Below are 21,810 nucleotides of genomic sequence, written 5' to 3'. Positions count from 1 at the left end.
ATGAATGAATGCATTGTTATGGCACACCCCCCAGCTCACCCTCTAGTTCTCTCACTCTGGCTTGAACAGCTCTCATCTCACCCCCTTCCTCTTACACAGCCTGACATATCCTCCTCCACCGCATTCGGCTGATATGTCACGTATCTTCCTCACGCTACTACTCAGCCTGGCGTAGCTCCGTTCCCACACACGCTGCCTGCTATTCCCCTCCACCGCAGCCACTATATCACCCACGCGTCACGCGAGCTGCGCTGCGCTCTTGAAAGTGCAGGTGTTTCCAGCGATCTCCCTCCCTCTCTCCCGGTGCCCGACATGTCCCACACACGCCCCCTAGCAGCCGGCTGCGCGCAGGGAGCGGGCGCGCAGGGAGCGGGCGCGCAGGAGCAGGCAGCTCTCCCCGGGAGCCAGCGGGAGGGATCCAGGTGGAGAGAGACGAGGCCACGGGGGCCGGCTCAGCTTTCACCCACGCCCACCGCCGCTCCCCAGAGCCCGGCACCTCCTGCCCGCCCGGCCCGGCCAGGAAGGGGCGCGTTCATTAAGCGGCAGCAGAGGAGGAGGCGGCGACTGCTGCTGTCTGCGGGATCTGGGCTGTGAAGGGACCCACGCCCCCGCCTCACAGCGGCCCCCACCCCGCCCGGGCCGCGCGCTTCCCAACCCTCTGTGACATTCTTTTTTAATTGTGTACTTTTGATGAATGACTGCGATTCGGCTACCACTGCATGAATATTGCTTTGTTTATCTCAGCGAGATTATTAAAAAAGCCCGTTTTATGTTTTTCTCTTTGTGAAACGACTCTGGGTGACCTCGTTAGTAAACTCAGAAACGCATTCCTGTGTATTGTTCTAAATTGCTGTACACGTTGTTGCTTGTCACATCGCTGGTACAGGAGGCTGTGTACACAAATTCGGGCATGTGTGCAAATCGGAGCGCACGAGAAGACACTTTTTTGTGCAAACACGTTTATTGATTTTTTTTTATCTTGACTGACATTTATTGGTGAAGTGCAGGTATTTGGCGCGTCGGGCGGTTTAGTTTAGTTCACTTTTATTTTTAATACCCCTTTTTTTTAGAGTGCGAACAGTGAGACTGGCGCGCGAATCGTAAAACGTAACACGTTTCAGAGCTGCTGGAAAATAAGCATAAAATCAGCGCGCGTTTGGCAGCGCTCGTCCACTGGTTTCCCGGGCTGCGCGCAGGCGGCGGTATTTTAATGCAGCTGCGGGGAAGCGTTCACAGAGAGGCTAAGATGCCGGCGCTTCTACCTTTATTTAACACGGAACACGGTCAGTATATACAGTGCATTTTTTAAAAAAAAATTTCGAACCAATTTAATTGACACGGTGAACATTTTTTTTTTTAAAAGGGATTTTACAAAAAAATGCTTTTTTTTCAAAAGCTTGGAAGGGACTGACGGGTGCCCTTTGCCAACTTTCAAAGAGTTTTTTTTAATGAACATGTTTTGTGTCCCCTTATCCCCCTACTGATTCCTCAATCCCCCCCACCCCCACACCCTGTGTGTTAACGCTTTCTGGGATGGAACAGTCAGGCCGGCAGGCAGCGCTCGCCTTCTGCTGCCACAATGAGTGGCCCCTGGAGCCGTTTAGATCGCCTCGACCCCGCTAATCCCCTCTTCCCGCACCGGTCCAGGCCCTCCCTTTTGTCCCGTTATGTTTTTCCTTCTGTCCCCCCCCCCACCCCAGCCCCCCACCTCCTTGCATGATTGACTGGCCAATGGGCGCTAATTATCCGAATGTCGCTTCTGTCCTTTGAGCGACTTTCCCCGCATCGTGGGTAACTGTCAGGCATTCTGTCACTGCATATCACATTACAAGCGTTATCATACGGGGGGGGGGGCGGGAGGCTGCGGTGGGGGTGTCCTCGAAGCAGCTGCTGCGGAGACCTCGGGGCCTGGACTCATTGCCTAGGTTGTGTTTGTAAGGAAGGCAGGTCCAGAGGAATATTTAAATATCATTTTTTAATATATATATATATATACTTATAAAAAAATGCTCTCAATGTTATTCCCAGTAAAATGTACAATGCAGCTTTTCTTGTTTCCCCTCTGGACCCAGCGGCTGAGCCGGGCAACCTCTCAGGATTATTGGTGTGGATACACGTTAAACTCTGATTTTCAGGGCAAGTTGCGCAGGTTGCAGGCCTGCAGGCAGGGCCGAGGAGGCAAAGAGCGTGGCAGATGGATTACGCCTTCGGAACCCCCAAGGGTGGGGGGCGCGGAGGGTGGTTGTTCACGGTGTGAATTCCGTATTTTTTTATTTTGTATGACGCGGGAAGGCTGTACGCCCAGTCGTCGCCTTATTCTCGAAAGGTTTACTGAATACCGGCACAAGGTGGGTTAAACCAGTGCGTCCCCCTTGCCAGGAGCACTGGAGCAACAGTGTGTACCAATTGCGGCTGTGGCACGGTGGCGGGGCTTTGGCGGAGCAGCTTTAGCATATATACGCATTATACATATAGGCACAGTTAATGCACACACATATATAAAACTATGTTATGCAAATCTAGAGAGAGAGAGCTACAACGACAGATGTGTGTGTGTGGGTGTATATATGTATATACTGGATGAAAATACATTTCCAATACTGTGAATGCGTTCTACCCTTTAGGTGCATGCATATATTTAGGATTTCAAAATAGAAGTTAAATATTTATATCTATGAGATTAATCATTCTTTAAGCAAGGATAGTTCAGGTGGCTCAGCAGTCTCGCAATACATCAACCCAACACAGGCCATCTCTTTGGGGTGGAAGTGCTGGGGAGTATGGACGAATGGGCTGGGGCGGGTTTATGGATGGATACATGAATGGATGGGAGGCTTGGAGAGAATGGATGGGGGGTGGATGGCTGGCTGGATTTAGAGTTTAGGGTGGATGGATGGAGAGGTTGGGGTAAATGGATGAATGGTTTGGATGATGGAGAGGTTGTGGTGAGTGTGTGAATGGGTTGGGTGGATGGATGGAGAGGTTGGGGTGAATGGATGAATGGGTTGGGAGGATGGGTGTAGAGGTTGGGTTGAGTGGATGATTGGGTGGATAGATGGATGGGGAGGTTGGTGTGAATGGATGAATGGGCTGGGTGAATGGATGGTGTAAGAGGTTGGGGTAAATGCATGAATAGGTTGGGTGGATGGAGAGTTTATGGTGAATGAAAGGATGGAGAGATTGGGGTGAATGGTGGAATGGGTTACGGATGGATGGATGTGGAGATTGGGGTGAATGGGTTGGTTTGGTGGATGGTTGAATAGATGGATGGAGATGTTGGGGTGAATAGATGAATGGGTTGGGTGGATGAGTGGACGGATGGATGGCTGGATGATGGTGAGTTTAGGGTGAATGGATGGATGGAGTGGTTGGTGTGAATGGATGAATGGGCTGGGTTGGTGGATGGATGCATGGCTGGTTGTATGGAGAGTTAAGGGTGAATGGATGGATGGAGAAGTTGGTGTGAATGATGAATGGGTTGGGTGGATGGATGGAGTTGTTGGGGTGCATTTGTGAATGGGTTGGGTGGGTGTAAGTGTGTGTTGGCAGTGGTTGGATGAACACCTTCCATAGGAAAGTGTGCATCGCCTTTTCTCTGTTGTTCTCAGTACACGGGGGTTTCCTGTACTAACTCCTCCAGCGAGGCAGAATTGCACGGGTGCGAGGAGTGTTTCACAAGCCCTGATCACAAAAGTGCACGCGCCCCGATCACTCGGAAGGACAGAGGCCCGATACTATGGATGCGGTGTGTAACCCCTGCCCGGGATTCAGAGAACAATCATTGGTTGCGACTGCGCTACCAAGGCCTACATTTCACCTAGTCCTGCCCCGCCCCCCTGCATTCGCTTTTACGGAAATGCCTTTAGGAAGATTTTAGTCCCAGGGCACGCACGCTAACTGTGTGCACGAACCAGGCGTGCTCAACAAAAGTATTTTAATAAGTGCATTCTCACTGCACTCTAGAATGTTCAGAAGTATATTCGTTACAGTTGTGTTGCGCTATGTTGTATTGTGGCGTGCTGTGTTTGGTTCTCTCGTGCGTTATTTTATCCTATTTTACGTTATCTTATTTTGCACTTCGATATGTTAGGATATACGTCATGTTATAAGTAATGTTGTGTTACGGTATAATACGTTATGATACGTTTTGTGCTAGAGAATGAGTGGAGTACGTCCAATTAGCATAACATAATCTAACATTATCACAGGGATGTTTTGTTGACTTGTTTTGTTATGTTATCTTATTTTACACACGAACTTACCGACGCATGCGTATTTCACCCATTTCTCCTGCACTTGAAGCGCCACCGACTTTACGGTGTTTATTTTGGGGGATGTGAGTATTGCGAACGTGTTTAGGTCGACAGAAGTTGTTTGAGACTCCAGTGTGGAGGGTGAGGGGGGTGTGAGGGTGCGAGGAGGGGCACGCGCTTGCAGGTGCTTCGGGCCGGATTTCAGCGCGGTAAGCACACCCATGTTACGCAATAGGTGCTGCCCGCGTAATATAGTGCCCACAGTGGCCCGGGCGATGTTCTGCACGCCTGCGCTCAGGTGTGCGCGTCGTCCCATAGATGCCGCAGGGGCGCCGGGAAGTCAAGTTTAAGCGCGAGAACCTGGGCTGGGCCTATGGCAGGAGGCCTGGGCGCCTTGGCACACCCCCTGCACCAGCAATGGTTAATTCATTAAGGGCGCTGCTAATTGCTACTTGAGTCGGCGTGCGCAGATGACGAGGAAGGAGCCGGCGTCTCCGCTTTATTTAGCCGACAGGTTCATTAAAATCAAATTATACGCGTGTTTTGGGAGCGTCTGCATTTTTGTGCGCCTGGAAGTAGAGGGGCGCCTCGCCCGGGCACTCGAGGGGGCTTAAATTAAAGGGCACGAGGTGGGAGATGCGGCTGGTGGGGGATAATGCTGTTTTTTTTTACCCCTCTTCTTTTTTTCTGTGCAGGTGGCACCGTTAATGGGCGCAATAGTGTGCAATGCCGTGTTTGTCGGGGGGAATAAACCCCGTATTGATCCCGGTAATTAAGCAATCTGATATCATTGAATAATACGCCTTTAATGAAGGCGCGCCTGTTTCCTGCGCATAATACATGCGAGCCCGCGTGCTGCCGGTTACGTGATCAGAATGGCCGCGCACGGGTCGTCTGCGGCTGCAGGGGCGCTGCCACGCCAGTGGGGATGCGGGGGGGTGGGGGGGAATTCGGGGGGTTTCACCAGACACTCTACAAACCAAATGCCACAAAAAGGGCCGCCTATTCAAACACAAAGCAATTAATACACGTTTCGGGGGCAGCTCTGCCCGCTCCTCTTGCGCGACTTGCGCTCAGACTGCGCACCGCATCTCCCTTTCGCGAGTTCCTTTCTGCTAAGCGTGACCAAAATGCATTTTACCGCACACACGCAATGAGCCACGTATAATATACGCGGAAATAGGCCCTCGAGCTCTTTCTCGCGTGGGTATGCATTTGCGAGCACCGTGCTCACGACATGGTTAAGAAAAATCTCACATCTTCAGATCACACGCAATGTTTGCGGCTCACCACAACGTCAGATGCACGCACACGCGCGCCGCTCCTCCCCCACACTCATGTGCGTTATATATTCCCCTATGCATATCTACAAGTAAATAGTTCTTCTGGCTTCTTGTGTCATTATGAGAATAGCTATAGCAGCCTGAAAAAAAAAATAATATATATATATATATATACACACACACGCGCACGCGCGCAGTTTTTTTTTTAAATGAGTATATGTGATGGGTGGAGCCTCTGCACTGGCTCTCAGAGACCTTTATCCAATGAGATTACAATTATATGGCCTAAAATGTTGTATAAGTTCGGCATTGCACAGCTGTTTCATTGGGTGGAGAGAGAGGGAGAGAGAGAGAGAGAGAGAGAGAGAGAGAAAACACACACACAATTTAGTAACACCCAGACACATAGACGAGTGTGTGCATATTGTATGTAAATGTTAGAGTGTATATATAGTTGTCGCTTTGAAAAACCCAAGTGTTGTTATAATGTGCCAGAGAATAGAGAGAGCGTGCCTGTCTGGCACCCCACAGCGATGGGTCCCCGTCCCGGGAGGAAGGCCAGCTCGGAAGCCCCGGCCGGTCCGGGCCGCCTTGGCCGCGTCTGTCCGCACGGCCACCGGATACCTCTGTGAGAGACAAGAATGCGGATGTTATTAGGGGATGTGGCGAGAAGGCCGGCCCGCAGACGGATCCCCCCAGCGCTCGCCCCCCACCCCCTGAGGACCCTATAAAAACACAGACTCGCCCGAGTGCCCGCCGGAGGGGGTGGGGGCTGCTCCAGTGCCCGCCTGCCGAGTGGTGGCATTTCCGGGGCACCCCGGTCTAGACCGGCCCGGGCGAGAATTCTTTTCAGGGGAGCCGGGCCGGTCTCTCTCATCCCTCGCCTACCTACTCCCCCCATCACCACCCCTCTCTCCTTATTATGTGGAAACATTTTCCAAACTCAGGAGGGAAAAAAAGCACCCAATCACACAGCAGCGCTTAAAAATGAGTTTAAAAAAACCTAAACTGCACCTGGATTGGCTGGAATTGCGATGTTTATCAGCAAACATGCCTTCCCGCAAAGAACGCTCCTGTCCCCTGTTGCGGGAAATGTATTCATGTGTGTCTGTGCGTGTGTGTCAGTGTGTGTGTGTGCTTGTGTAGCGAAAGGTCGGAGCTCGGCGCCGGAGAAAACGGAGTCGGCGGAAGCAAGGACGACATTTCAGGAGCGGTGAAACATACACGATCTTTCGGGGCCACCAAGAACCCCCCGATGCCACTCACTGGCTGGAAGCTCGGCTTCTGTCCAGTTTGCACCCCAAACGGGGTCCGCTTTCCGCGACTTCGCATCTTCGGGGAGTTCTAGGAGGGACCTCGCAGACCAAAGACGCACTGAGGCGCCCCTAAACGCGAGGCGTGGGCGCGCTATCCCGGGTGGCAAACCTTTTTACCGGCAAACATCTCTTTACGTTTTTGTTAACCTTAATGTCACGCGCGGGATGGGCACGAGATGGCACCGGCGCAGCCAGGAACAGGATACACGTTCGTACACTGGACGCGTTTTCTCACAGCGCCCAGAGTGAGCTGGATCGCCGCTGAGCGCTATGGCTGTTGTTTTTTAAAAGTCTATTTCTGAACCAATGCCTTAGATTTGCAGAATAACTCAGTGGACTGGGCGCCCGCTCCACGTAAACTTGTGAAGAGTCAATGTCGCAAACTACAGCCTTTGAAGAACAAACGCCGCCCTTTTTTTTATCCTTCAGAGGTTGACGAATTGAACGTTATTTAATTAGGCGATTTTATAATCTCCTTTTCAATCGTTAGCCATTTATATTATAATCTGTACTTTTATGGTCTGCTAGCACGCCGCGCACAGCTTTTAAACGCCACGATTTTAAGGAACAATTCTTTATTTCAAAGACCGTAACTGGTCCAAATCGTCTCTTTCGCCCTGAGCGCGCCTAATAAATTTAAATGAAAATTAAATAGTGGGCACAGAGTTCATCGCCGGTGGCAAACACCTGGCAACACATGTCATTGCGAAGAGAATCGATAAACTTGAACTGCTGATGGCGCATTCATCCACCCCCCCGTGTCCCCGCCTCCCACCTGCCCCCCCAAAACATTAATATGTGGGACTGAATGGCGTGTCGCCTTTTCCTGCGGGACCTCGCCCCGCTCAAGTCTGTCCCCCCTCTCCCCCCTGCGTATGTTCGGCGCATTTAACAAGGCCCCGGGGAGACGGGGGTCAGCTGCTTATAACACAGACCCATCATGGCCCTCCACCCCTTGCCCCCTGCTCGTATGCACCCAAAATGTAAATAACGGCACCTGGGGGACACAATCCGCGGGAGCATGACGTGCGTGCAGGGACATATTTGTAATTCCATGTATGATAATTGTCATAACACTATCGACCACTTATACCGCGTGCAACACCCGCTTCTGACAATGCCTTTGCTCAGTGGGGCTCTCTTCAAAGGATAGAGAGGGTGCAGACCATCTTCACACCGATCTCTGCAGCATGCACGCAAACCCGCTGAGCTATCTGACCGGATGTCCGGCTAGAAAGAGATTCTGATGTAGGGGGCTACTTCCCGCCCGAAGAACTTTGTCGAAGCCCCTAATGCATATCTTTACATATCCCTACAGTTTGAGTAACAATGCGAATTATTGATCAGTGTAATATGCTCTCCGGTAGGCGGGTAGAGCTCTTAGAAGCTGAGGAGTCCGCCACGAAGCACTATATAATTCAGTAATGGCAAAACGTCAGACCGGATCTGAGTCTGCAGCCCGTGTTATTGAGTTGCACACGTCTTGTAGCATATTACATACGAATATGTTCAGCCAGATCTAAACAATACTGCACAATCCAACATAACACGTATTCTCCAATCCAGAGCGTCGATATTGACCTGGAGAGGCCAGGAGGGTATTCCTAGTGTATGGCCGTGTGTGTGTTGATAACAACTGGTCTCGGAGCTGCACCCAATCATACAATGTTACAGCGGAAGCCAGAAGGACCTGAACACAATGCCGTTTTCTGACGCTGTTTCTGCACACAGTAGAGAGCGCGCCAGCCCTGCAAAGGGAGTTTGCCAATGCGTGTTCTTTTCGCTGTGTTTGCTTTGAGGTGCCCACAACAATAACTTCCCACAGCACAACACATACAACCATCATTTCACAAAATGCGGCTTATCCGTTTTACCCGCAAGTGCTTTGCAGGGACGTCATTTCACCAAAATGCCAGGGGTAGCGGAAGTGACATCACACGACCCTTGACCCTGATGACATCACAGTAAGTGATGTCATTTGACCCCACCCCAAAGTGATATCACGGGAAGCGATGGAACACGACCTTTCACCAGTTGACAAAACAGGAAGTGGCATCACATAGCATTGTACACTACAAAAAATATGGTTACAATATCACTATAATGTGATGTAAATTTCATACAAGAATGGATCGCCATATGTATCGTTAAGAACAGTGTGTATAGGCCCATATTACCAAATTACTGTGAATGCAAGCAGACATCCATGACCAAATGATAATGATGTGTTATTATACAGCGCTTTATATAGAAAAAATATACTCCCAATATCACCCAACCTGTGTTGGTATTCATTTATCGACCTCGGAAGGATGAAAGGCTGAGTTGAGGCGTTTAAGAACAGACTAAACCAGTGACTCACCCCCTGAAGTGTACCTGAAATAAACCTTTAATGAGTCTAGCAATTATTGGATAGAATTCCAGAAAGACACATTATTTGGTATTCCTATTCTTTCTTATTTAGGGTCGGTGCTGAAAGTGTTAGACTTGTGGCCCTCCTGTTCTTATTTTTCTTTTTTTTAAGGGGCCTGAACAAGAAAGCCAGCCACTCCAGAAGCAAAGACTCACATGGTGCTGGCCACAGCCCAGAAGCTTGCATTACAAAAAAAAAAAAAAGATTTTTGTTTTTTAGAGGTCGCAAGGGAGACCTCAGAGGTCGCAGTTGCAACCTCTGGCGACCCCTAAATTACGTCCCCGGTGCTTTGCCCTTGGGTTCAGAATACACCTCCATCATCTCACTGGAAATTTGAGGAAAGTATATAAGATGAGACACACACACCTTTTTTCTCCTTTATATAGTGCTTTGAACCAAAGCGCTTTACATAGCCTATAATCACATACATTATTATTACCCAATCGAAATTGGTACTCACTTTATCGACCTCGCAAGGATGACCTGTGTCCTGCAGATCAAAAACAGATCACAGCAACAAACGCTCAAACGCTGAGCTATCTTACCACCTCAAAGTGATGTATCACATTTCAAGCAGACTTATGTCCAATGGCGGCTCTCAGCAATTTAATAAGGTGCAGCACTAAGGTGTGGTATTGAAATTGTGGGTCTGTTTTACACCCCTTTTGAGTGGGGCTAAAGGGCTCCCCACAAAAGATTTTAAAGACTTACATCTAAGAGAACTAAAAAAAAAAAATGTGTCCAGGTTAGGAACATGACCACAGTAGCCGTTCATAAATTTGTCTTCGTCTAGATTTAGTGCATCTCGTTCGTGTTCTTATCGTCTAGTCGTCTCAGGGCCGGATTTCCAAAAGCGCTTCCAATGGGACTTTCCCATTTCAAAACATTTGTGAAAATCAGCCCCTCAGTGTCATCCAAAGCGGCCACATGCTGGAAGTTGCCTCAACAAAATATGCCAGTGCTGCCCACCTTTTATGTTAGGTGTGCCCAAAGACAATTCTGTGATCCATCCAAAGAATGTATGCTGAATATATGCCACTGTAAAACATTTTCATGCTGCTAAGAGTGTTAGATTCACATCCGGGGGGATTGATAAAGAGATGGATAGAGGGTGGGAGTGATGGAGGGGACTTTTACATGCTGCGCTTGCTGCAGCTGGAGACCAGTCAGGGCCCTCTGGAACTTGCAATGTCTTGCCGAACGTTTGTAAACCCCAATCCCTTGACATTGCTTGAGCATACCCTGGGAAATGTTTTCATGGCCCCCAAAAGGAGGTACATACTGAAAAGTTTACATGGCTGTCCGCTTTCAGAGGGTCCTGGCTTTTCATATGGCATGCTGGCCCTTGTAGTAGGTTATTGTTACTTAAAGACTGGAGACTCTGGGGAGCATCTCTGTTGGATAAGTGAAAAACCGTGGTTATCTGTGGTTCTTCTGTGGTTGTTGATGTGTGACCAAGGTTTGTGTGTGATATGTAGAATGGTTTTGTGGAAACATGGCGGATTCACAACCACACTGCGCATACACGTTAAGTTTAGATGAATGGAATATTTTAATGAAAGTGAAAACAGCCGACACGTGTTTCGACCACAACGTCTTCTTCCAGGCTTGACTGTGTTCTGTTCTCCAACTTGTGGGAACTTAAAGTGTACTGTTTTTTCCCATATGTGGGAACTTAAAGTGTTCTGTTTTCAGTAAATTATGTTAGCAACAGTTGCGTAGCTCTCAACTCTGATGTCCCTGGCAGCTCGCGAGGGGATGCACTTGAATCCGTTGTACTTAAATTCCTTGTTAGTTACCCTGGGCATAGGGACAAAATCACCACAACCGCACGCTGCATCTCTATTAGAGAAACAACCAATTCTCAACCTTGAGCTGTCAGTGGGCCACCTGCTATGGCCCAAAAAACAACAGCTAAAACATCTTTACCCGACAACACATCTCAACACACAAGTCCAAACCCAAACAACACAGGTTAATACAATGGAATGTATACCACCCCAAGACACGTTTCTAGACTAAATTCCCCTAACCAACATACTAACCCACCACAGATACACCAATGTGTCCTGGGAGGATAGCTCGGCACCATGCTTGCCTTGGAAACAAGACAACACTATGCAACACTGGTTCGATCCCCGGGTCCACGCTTAGAAACCTCGGGTTAATAAGCACGTTATGAATACACAACTAAGATATATTCCTGTAATAGCGCCTCGATGCCCCTGGGCTGTGTGAGTGCTTTAAAAATGCAAATATATATATATATATTTTTAAAAATGCAACTCTCCACACTCTCCTTAGACACCCTTTTACCAGGCACCACAGAAAACCACAAACATTTTACATGACATGGAGTGTACATTAGTGGCCGCTAGACACAATTTGCAAAAATCTAACATGCAGCACACAGAGCTCTAGCATTTCAGATCGGCAAACAACAGCATTGCAACAAAGCAATTTTCCTCTGCTCTTTCTACTGCTATGTTTGTCCCATATTCCACCTCTTGCAGAACCTGCAACACCAAAACACCATGAAACAGCAGACATTGCTCCAAACAAGGCCCAACAACCTACCATAATTACAGGGCATAGCAACAGGTTTGACTAATGTTACTGTGGGGAAGAGCTCTTCCTGGCCCAAGCTACTCTGGTGATGGGTGGCAGCATATGAGGACATTAATGTAGGTTTTCCCACAGTCTGTGCTATTCTAGAATCTCTAGTGACCTGTCTAGCTGGAGAATATATACATACATCCTCCTGTTAATTAAAGTAGCATGTAACTGGGAAATATTTCACCCACTATGAAGGAAACTACATTAGCCACACTGGGCCTATACATTGCATTGCATTGAAAACTTGCTGAAATTAATGCAAACTGGAAAGGCAGTATTTCATTTGCATCTTCCACATATCATAAGGCTGTTTGAAATAAAGAGAAATGCATGTACTGATTGGTCCTAGCATGTGATTGATAAAACCAAGAAAAATTAAAGTATTTTCCTACATGGAAAGCGTGGCATTAGCAAACACAGAAACTGCGATCATGGAAGTGGGTGCACTTTGCAGCTGAAATAATAAACAAATGGAGTTACAATTTCAGTTGCCAAAGGGAACATATCATGATGAGAAAATGAACAAGTGGCAGCAAGATGCACTTATATTAAAAATACTTAATGTGCTCAAGGAAATGTAACCTTCACAAATATGTGTCTGTTTCTAGAGGCATTACTTTAATTTTCTATTTCAGAGCACTCAAGAAGTGACCGGGAAGGGATTTTATTGGGGCCTGTTCTTTGAGATAAGCAATAAGATGACCATTAGCCCTGAGACAAGAAATACTGATGGGGTCATTGCAGGCTACAACAAGAGAGCAGCAGAGATGGGAACAGATGCCGCAAGAAGAAATTAAACTTAAACTGTAAAATGAAATTCAGGATCTGCATAATATATTTGATGATTCCCATTAGTTTAAAAGAACGATCGTAGTTGTTCATTTTCTCAAAAATCATATGTCGCCCCGCAATGGTTCAACTATGACTAAAAAGCTGCTGAATAGGCCTATTTATTGATATATCTTAGCAAAGGACAAAAGGGTCTACTGCCTGCAAGTACATGTATAACACCTTTTAAAAAAATGTTTACAAAGATTGATGTATATATCTATCTATCAATTTATAAAGTTGCAAGCCCAACAAACATACACAAATATATATGAAACACATTTAAGTGTGATGATCTAATACAAATTGTAATATTGTAATAATCAAATCAACAGGTTATTTGTTGATCAATTTCTTAATAATACAAGTAAATCACACTGTGACTGCCTTGTAAAATAAACATATAAAAAAACTGAAAAACACTTTTTTTTTAAAGAAAACAAAAAAGGAAAAACCTTTCACAAAATAAATAAAAATATTCAATAAATTAAGACAACTAGTTTTCAAGCTTGCGCAGCCCGAGGTTGAGCACGGCTGAGAGAATAGTAAGCAGCTGAGAGGAACGCGAACTACGGAGCATTAGACACACGAGTTGTACGAGGAGCTCATCCAACATCGAGACCCGACAAAAACCTCAGGTTGACCAACAACACCAGCCTGATACTTAGCAAGAATTAATTTTCCATGTATCAGGATTTAAAGAGGCCATAATAGTCAACTACAATTAACATGTGACTTTCCCTCTGTCCCTGCTTCGCTCACCATCCATATAAAGAAAGAAGAGAAGTATCACATGGGTTAAAGACTACAGAAGCTCAATAGATAACTAACTCCCCGTCCTGATGAAGGCCGACACCACTAAAGGAGAAGATCATGGATGGATGCGGTCTATCTCATGCCACAGGGGCCGAAACGCACCCCGTTGACATGATAATCTTGCAGCTTCATCCATTGCCCAGTAGTATTCCTGAGAGGAGATAGGTTAAGAAAAAACCTCAAAAAACATTAATTCTGAAAGTGGTCAGAAATTTGAGTGATACAGAAAGAACGATATGTGATTTAAGTGGCTTCTCACCCACCCAATGTGGTGATACATTTTAAAACTGTATACATACAGTTATGTCTTGATTCAGATGTTATATGTTACACTTGTTTTGTATGTGAAGTGGTGTCTCAAATAGTGAGTCACTTTTCTATACTTTGATGAATAGGAACCTAATGAAGACAGGTTAATAAAAATGTTCTGTACCCTGCAGGCTCCTATGATTCACACTAACTCTCTTTTTTGAAAAAAGGCCCATTTTTTGGTTAAATAAGTTGTCTTCTGCCCGCAACCCTGTCGTGCTTCAGCTTGGTTTAGAGATTGAGTGATGTATGTCTTTTCGCACACAACGCAGGAGTAGGAAGCAGTTTGTGTCCCTCCCTTTTTTCTCCTCATAAATTAAGACAATACAGAGAAATTAGCAAAACGTGTAACCATGCAGACAAGAAATAATAAATATATACACTGAAATTTAGAGTGTAACTTACTCCAGAAATTACATCTGTCTAATACAATTTAATAGCAACCAATCTTGTTGAAAAGAGAGTCTATGTCGAAACAGAGTGGGTAAAACAACTTTCAGAATTGTGTGTCATTGACTGAAGTACTTAAGTTTCATGCAAATGAAGGGGTTCAAATTTTAACAAAAAAGTGGACCCAGCTCTCCTCAGGACGTGATCAAGAAAAGTCCTTGCAGCATGCAACGGTGCATAGGTTGTTTTAAATCATCTGTGATTCCTAGCAACAGTAGATACCGAAAAAGACAGATCCAATAGTGTAGGTGTGTGAATGCCAGATACCTGTACTCAATAGGCAAAACAGCCAATGATAAAGTGTGAATCAAGTACCTGAAGAAGAGGGTTTGAAGCATTACATTCATTTTGAATGGAGATGGTTTCTGTCTAATTTGAAGATGCAATCCCACCGTCAAATGTGGACTGACTAGCACTGCATCTAGAGATATGCCAGGGAAAACTTCTATAGGGCATTCAGAGAATGTACTGTATCAATAATTAATACATAGAGCCTAGGAGTGACATGAGCTTCTGTGTTACAGATGATGAAGAGAGCCAAGCTATAGAAGTGAACCACATCCACAAGGGTATAAAACACAATAATGCAATAATGTTTATAAACTGGATATGACTGTGCAAGATCACCTAAATGAAGAAGCCAAGAGGCTGTCATGTGGCCCTGGGTCTAAACACCAGTGCAGCCCTGTGCTGTCACCGACGATAAGGGAAGAGGTACACAGTGCCAGAAGGTTTGTGCCTGTCACTGTGTATATCCGACACATATATATCTGGGCAGACACCCGTGCGGAGGGAATGGACGCAGTCCCCGATGACCACCTATCTATGGGACTTATGTCAAGGTGTATGTTTGCAGGCACTGTCTTGTACGGGTGCCAGTGTCCCTAGATGCTTTGTCAAAGCCACGATTCATGCCGTTGCTTGAAAGGTGCCAGTACGTTTGTGCTCGGAAAGTTATGACAGATGCTGTGCAGGTAAAACAAAGGATTGACACAAATTGACATAGAAAAACAGTAAGTACATATGAGCATGGTGGATACTGAAAGTCGGCTGCCATCTTGGAATGGAGTCCAGAGTTTGAAAACTCAGGGACTTAAGATGAAAGAATGAGAATAAGGCCCCAACAGATGGCAAATAAATCTATTTACAAATACAGAAAGGTCACAGGGATTGGACATCTGTGACCACCTTGCACACATGGATGCAAGGGTGAGTCTACATTACTGAGAGTGCATAGAGGCAGCAGAAGCCTTCATGTAAAGTGAAAGGTGCTAATAGCAGCCAGAAAAGCACATAAAGTGAAAAAAATCACTTTAAAGTAAAAGTCACATTAAAGTCGAATGGATGGACCAATTAATGGTCTCATTAAAACCAGAGTTATGTGTGTCTAATCTACGAATCCAATGCTGCTCTAGTTTATATAACCTGCGTATGATGGAAACGTGTTTCATATCAGGGCAAATGGCTTCTAATATGAACTACCGCAGGTCACCTACTGAGTGCCTTTTCTCAAAAAAGTGCTTGACCAGGAGAGCTTGAGCCTGAGCCATTCTGATCTTTGATCAGTGTTCATTAATATGGGAGCAGTTGCCCTTTGTGGTCATGACTTTGTACCAAAAGTTAAAAGGGTAGACAATGACACAAATGATATATTTGGTCTGACAAGTCATACATTGTTGCAGGGTCCAAGAGAAATTTGTATATGTGACTAGATATGTTTTTTTTAAGCTATTTAGTTATTGAGGTAACCCTAATCAAAACTTGACATTGGGGAGTTAAAAAAGTATTGTTAACTCCCCAGAAAATGTCACAAAGCAGAGATTCAGGGATGTGATAACTTAATAAATAAGATATCTGGGTAGAACATTTCACATTCATAACTATTATAATCTCTGTACAAACAGTGAAAAACATCTGTTCACACCTGCAATCTCTTGCTGGGACACAAGTTACTTCATTATGAATAGCATGATTAGAGGATCCCAAAAATATATATGTTGTTAGGTTTACTTGTAAAATGAAGAAAGTTGCCATGTAGTGACTTTTTAGGAGATAAATCTAAAATTGTAAAATGAAAGCTCCAGTGGGTGGATTCATCCCTCCCATCAATTCAACTACATAACTCCAGGTCCCTATCCACTGGGAGGGACTGGGTTTGGGGGTGGAGAGGACCATAGGGATCCAATTAAAATTCAGGGCTAATAAGCTAGCACCTCCTAATTTTAATATTTCAGAGGTGTGGCTTTGAAATTAAAAAGTGGAGGCACAAGCCATGGAGCGGAGAGCTGCCTAAACATCATCTGGGTGCAACTATTGAAGAAATGCTGCAAACCTAACATTGCCTGGGAGACAGCAATTGGAAAAGACTAAAGAGGCAAGGATCTTTGCAAGGAGAGCAAAATAGAGGGATGATTGCTAGTGCCTATCCATGACTGAAGAGCCTGACCAGATCCCTGTTTTCCTCAAGCGAGGTTCCAGAAATGGTGATGCCTTCCCTGAGCACCAGTCCCAGAGACATTATATGTAAGTAATGTGTCTAACTGAAAAAGTGTTCCGATTTGTTTGATTTAACTACTTCGCCTAAGTTAATGTGTGGGGGTATGGACGTAGACCCTTAGTATATTTTGATAAATAATAATTCAAAAGCAAGTAGATGCATTTTCCCCAACTCCCATCCCCTCACCACCATCATAGCAGTAGAAGAAGAGCCCTATATGGGAATCAATGTGTTGTCCCTATAATGCATCAAGTGCATGAGAGACAATATGCACTCAGACAACCGCATCGAATGTATCCTCGCACTGAAAGCGTGGAAGGACATTTTGTGGAAGGCGGCAGCATGCACCATTGGACATCATGGAGCAGAGTGATGTCATGAAGAAGACATGCAAAGACAAACTGAAACCATATGAAAATAGTTAAGAGTGAGTATGTAACTAAAAGCAATAAGGGAAAAATCTATGAAATAAAAGAGTAATCATGCATGCAAAAGAAGATAAAATAACTTGCAGACCAATAAGTGTAAATACGCAGTAACGCAAGGTAGATGAGACATGTAGAAGCTTGCTATAGAGGAATATATAACGTGGCTAGGCCGGCCATAATTGGAAGATGGACGCCGGCTTGTGTTAAGATTCAACCCAGCTACCTCAGAGAACAGACCAAGGTTACAGAGGGAGGAGATGCTGGAAAAAAGCTTTGTGTGCAAAACAAAGAGCAGTCTATGGGGGTAATTCATGGATTATTTGTGCCAAAACAAAATGGGATTTGTGCGCCATTCTGGGCGCAAATCCCTGTTTAACAAATGGGGATTTGCGGTCAGAATGGCGCACAAATCCCGTTTTATTCGGCGCAAATAATCCATGAATTACCCCCTATGTCAGACTGGAAACAAGGATTCTATTTTTAAGAAATAGCTGCAAGGTACAAAGGGAGGCAGATGGATAAACCATGTGCATGAGACATATTTCTCTTGGATTAAAGAAGAAGAAAACATCTGCAAGAGCCAAGTATTCGACAATTTAAAGTGAATAAAGTCTATACAAGATGGAGTGAGCAAGTCTCTAGAGGCCAAGAGGAACAACGAGACCTATCATAATTGAATCAAATGGCAGTAAATAAGAGGTTGACATGGCAACACTTGTGGTCTCTTCACACGTGATTCAGAAGTCTAAAACAAGGTCTATTCATTAGGCAGTGGATGAAGATCGTCATATGCTAACACTCACTTGAGTGTATTAGACCAGAGGGCAAGCTACAAGGTCAAACACAGATGGAAAACTTTGGCTCATGGTCGGACTGATGAGTGATGATGGACTAATTGGAAAAGTGGGGAGTATCTCATGTAACTGAAGCACCTGGGTTTCGATTTGCTTATGTGCTGCTAACGAGCCGGAAGTCCAAGATTGGGTGAGATTGCTAACCAATCAGTGGGTTTATGGGGCAACCTGCTATACAATGTTGCATAGACCAATCCGCTGTCATTATGTCTGCAATAATCAGTATTATATGTATTTAGAGGTAGTTAGATGCGTGGCTTACAGATAAGGGACAGGCAATGGTGTACTAACCACTATGTGTTCTGTAAGTAAATATGTTCCCCTAGCCAATCCCTCCCGTCAAAAGGTTTTACAATTTGCCACGTAGGATGACATCATAGATGACGCATATTGGGGTATAAAACCTCTGTGTAATCAAGTTTGTGCGGGAGTGTGCAGGCATCAGTCCGATGTCTGCCAGCTTGCCCTGCTTTATTACTTTGAGAATAAAGTAGTACATTGCCATATTCCTTGAGTCTGTCTGGTCATTTGGTCTGAGATGTTTATTGGTCATTCCATCTAGCACAAGAGACGCTTCAAGGTGCTAGAGCCCAAAATTCAAAATTAACAAAACTCACTCCCAGTGTGAATAGCAATTATAGTTTATTAATGTAATCAGGTACACCTCCTTTCCTTGTCAACCCCAGAATTCCCTAAAGAGAAGGGGTGTCCTTGTCTAAAAACAAAATTCTTAACTGCCACCATTTCTCAAGACCTGGCCTTTACCTGGCCTGACACCTGAATGTAACTGAATGTCTGGGTTTCTGATGCTGGGTAGAGACCTGCTTTGCTAAATGAAACAAAGTGTAGTTCATAAGTGAAAAATACACACTCTCTCCTGAGAGTGAGAAGGTGACCCTGATAGAATAAAGATTTTGTATTGCTTCAGGGAGAAGGAGAAGGGTTCTATCAATCCAAAACATTATCAAACATCAGTTGTGCTTTCAAAACCGCTAGCATTTTCAAGTGTGCAGGGAAATTAAATATACCAAGCAGTGTATGTGTGAAATTTCTGTTGAAAATAGGAAAAGGTTGCAGTTGGTTGTAAATCTAAAACTTATTAAGGAATACTATTGCTCATGGTATTGTAATGTTCCAAGGTAAGGTTTAATTTGGGAATTCAGGGGGTTTTGAAGGACCGGGGGGTTGAACTGTTTGTTTGGCCTGTGTTCCATGTACCTGAGAACCAAAAGTAAAATCCCCAAAAGTGAGTTTTTGTATTTAAGCTTTGTTTTGTGCCAAAGGGACGGTGGCCTGTGTAATCATTTGGTGAAAGTATTAATTGGACCCATTAATCCATAAATATATATCCTTTCTGTACCCCGGCCTGGTTCTTGGCATATTGATGGCACGTGGGGAGGGAGCTACGTGGCTATATATGAGTCATAGACAGGGCTAGACTGTATCAGACACATGTTATATTGTGTGGCCCTTTAATTGGGGCGGGGTGAACTCCTCATTTTAAGGGTAGTCTCTAAATATATTGTTACATAACTGTGGCAGGGCCACTGCTACAGTAACCCAATTCTTGGTCACAGCATAGGCGGGCACTAGCAGTGGAGCATGACGATGCTATTGTATCCCTAAAACATTAAAGTACCCCTATTCTAATAGAGGCGTTTTACGAATAGGGTGAACTCCCAATGTTTGCTCATAATGACCCAATAGAAACTCCCACTGTTTGCAGATTATCTCCCAATAGGGAGTCCCAATGTTTACTGATAAGACACAGAGGGTTCATTTTTCATGTCCTTTTGGGCCTCACTTTACTAATCCAGGACATATTTGTTACATTTTGCAAGCAGAGTGGGAGATGGGAAGGTAAGTACATTTCCTCCTATGGAATCCACCTGTTTTTATCACCTGCCTAATTTGCAGGAGACATTTACACTTTTGTAAAATGGAATGCAAAAGTGAGATGTAATACGATTGTACCACAATGTACTCTCTCTTCATTTTGCATTCTGCTGTACCAAACCTGGAAACTGCATGCCGAGGACCTAACGGCAAGTAAGTGCTAATGTTGGCAATCCCATGCATGCATGTTACATTTTATACAAAATGTAGCCCAGTAAGATTAAGTTGTTGGCCCAGGATCACATACTTTGGGTAAACAGAAAAGACAGGATTTGAACCCGCTTTGAAATGTAGTCCTTGACCACATTCCTTCTCAGCTCTAGGTGGTACAGATATATATTTATTTTTTGGTTTTCAAGAACTGCACAACTAATGTGCTATAGAGATTTCTTGCAATCTGACAATATATAAATCCTTCTAACAAATACAAATATTCTGTATTTCGGTGAAAAACGCCATGAAAGACCACATGCCAAAACAGTCGCAAAACAGTCGTAAGAACACAGGGGGAAGTAGAAGAGCATATAAAATAAAAATGGCCGTAGCGCCACATGTTCTATGAATCCCGCCAGGAGACAGCCTGTGGATAACATAGCGGGGAGATCCCCATTGGACACCCCCACCTCCTTAGGTCAGAATAATAGTACATTGAAATGAATACACAGACAACTTTTTTAAAGTTCTTTGGAAAACACAAGGTCACAGTTTATTTGGAGCAAGACAACTTGGGATGGTCCCAGCCACATCACAAAAAACAGTCAGATACGGGTGAACCATGTCACCTCTTTAGCCACTGGCCAAACAGTCAGATACGGGTGAACCATGTCACCTCTTTAGCCACTGGCCAAACTGACAAAAACTGCTGGTTATTCCAGCTACACTGGTACTACCAGCAGGACACTCAGGGGCACTGACCAGGAGATTGTTGGCCTAAAGGCCTAAGTAAGGGAGTCAGTGCCCGTCGAGGGATCGGCTCGAGCCCGGCCAATCCCGAGCCGCTGCAGCTGCAGCGTGAAGTCCCTCATTGGCTAGGACCGCCCCGATACTCCGCCACGCTTTGATGGTGGCTCCCGCTGCCATCAATGCCCCCAAACCTTAGGACCTTACTTCTCCTTAAAACTTTCCTAAACATCTACATTGTTACCATACTCACCACTGGTTTACTGCAACCAGCCCTCCTTAGCTCACCAGGCGGCTACTCCCAGGAGAACACTGGTTACTACCAGTAGGACACTGTCCCATATATGCCACCGGCACAAGCTGACAACGCTTCTGGGTACTACCCGGGAACACTGGTTACTACTAGTAGGACACTGTCCCATATATGCCACTGGCATAAGCTGACAACGCTTTTTGTTACACTCAAAATCTTACCGACCTTTGACTTGTTTGCCCCAAGACTTTCCTTATCAGGCGTGGGTGGGTGGGGATTCACACCAGGTAACTCGTGCGCCACTATGCGCAACGTCACCTGTATTTGTGTGGGCAAACGTCCGCGACCTAACTTGGCCGGATTGTTGCCCACAAATTACTTAATAACCGCCTTGGTGCCCGCCTCCCCTGGAGTCACCAGTGAATAGCAGGCAGCAAGGAATGCCACCTCATTCCAGGAGTGCCGGCCACACACACTTTTTCCACGTGTCACAAATGAGTGGCCGATCGACCACACTGCGTCATCCGCGGGGAAAAAACATACCACACCATACGTTTTTTGATCCCCCAGGATCCAACCCGCCCAACTACCCAGCCCGGCCCTTCAGTGCTCTTGGTATCTAGTATTCTTCTGGGAATGCACTGTGCTGGGGGCGGACATACAGTCAATAACGGCCTGACTCCCACCTCCCCACCTTC

General features: G+C 45.5%; 1 long non-coding RNA gene across 1 annotated transcript in view; it reads left to right on the top strand.

Annotated features, from left to right (window-relative positions):
- Positions 1–1,161: 1,161 nt before the first annotated feature.
- Positions 1,162–21,810, top strand: part of LOC138473541 (uncharacterized) — a 33,189-nt gene continuing 12,540 nt past the window's right edge. The window contains exon 1 of the long non-coding RNA XR_011268772.1: positions 1,162–1,283. This is a non-coding gene — a long non-coding RNA (uncharacterized lncRNA). The remainder of the gene's footprint in view (positions 1,284–21,810) is intronic.

Source organism: Ambystoma mexicanum, chromosome 8, assembly GCF_040938575.1.
Source record: "Ambystoma mexicanum isolate Mex_15411 chromosome 8, UKY_AmexF1_1, whole genome shotgun sequence".
Lineage (NCBI taxonomy): Eukaryota > Metazoa > Chordata > Amphibia > Caudata > Ambystomatidae > Ambystoma > Ambystoma mexicanum.
The sequence above is the reverse complement of the archived record's forward strand: the minus strand, read 5'-3'. Positions and strand labels throughout refer to the sequence as shown.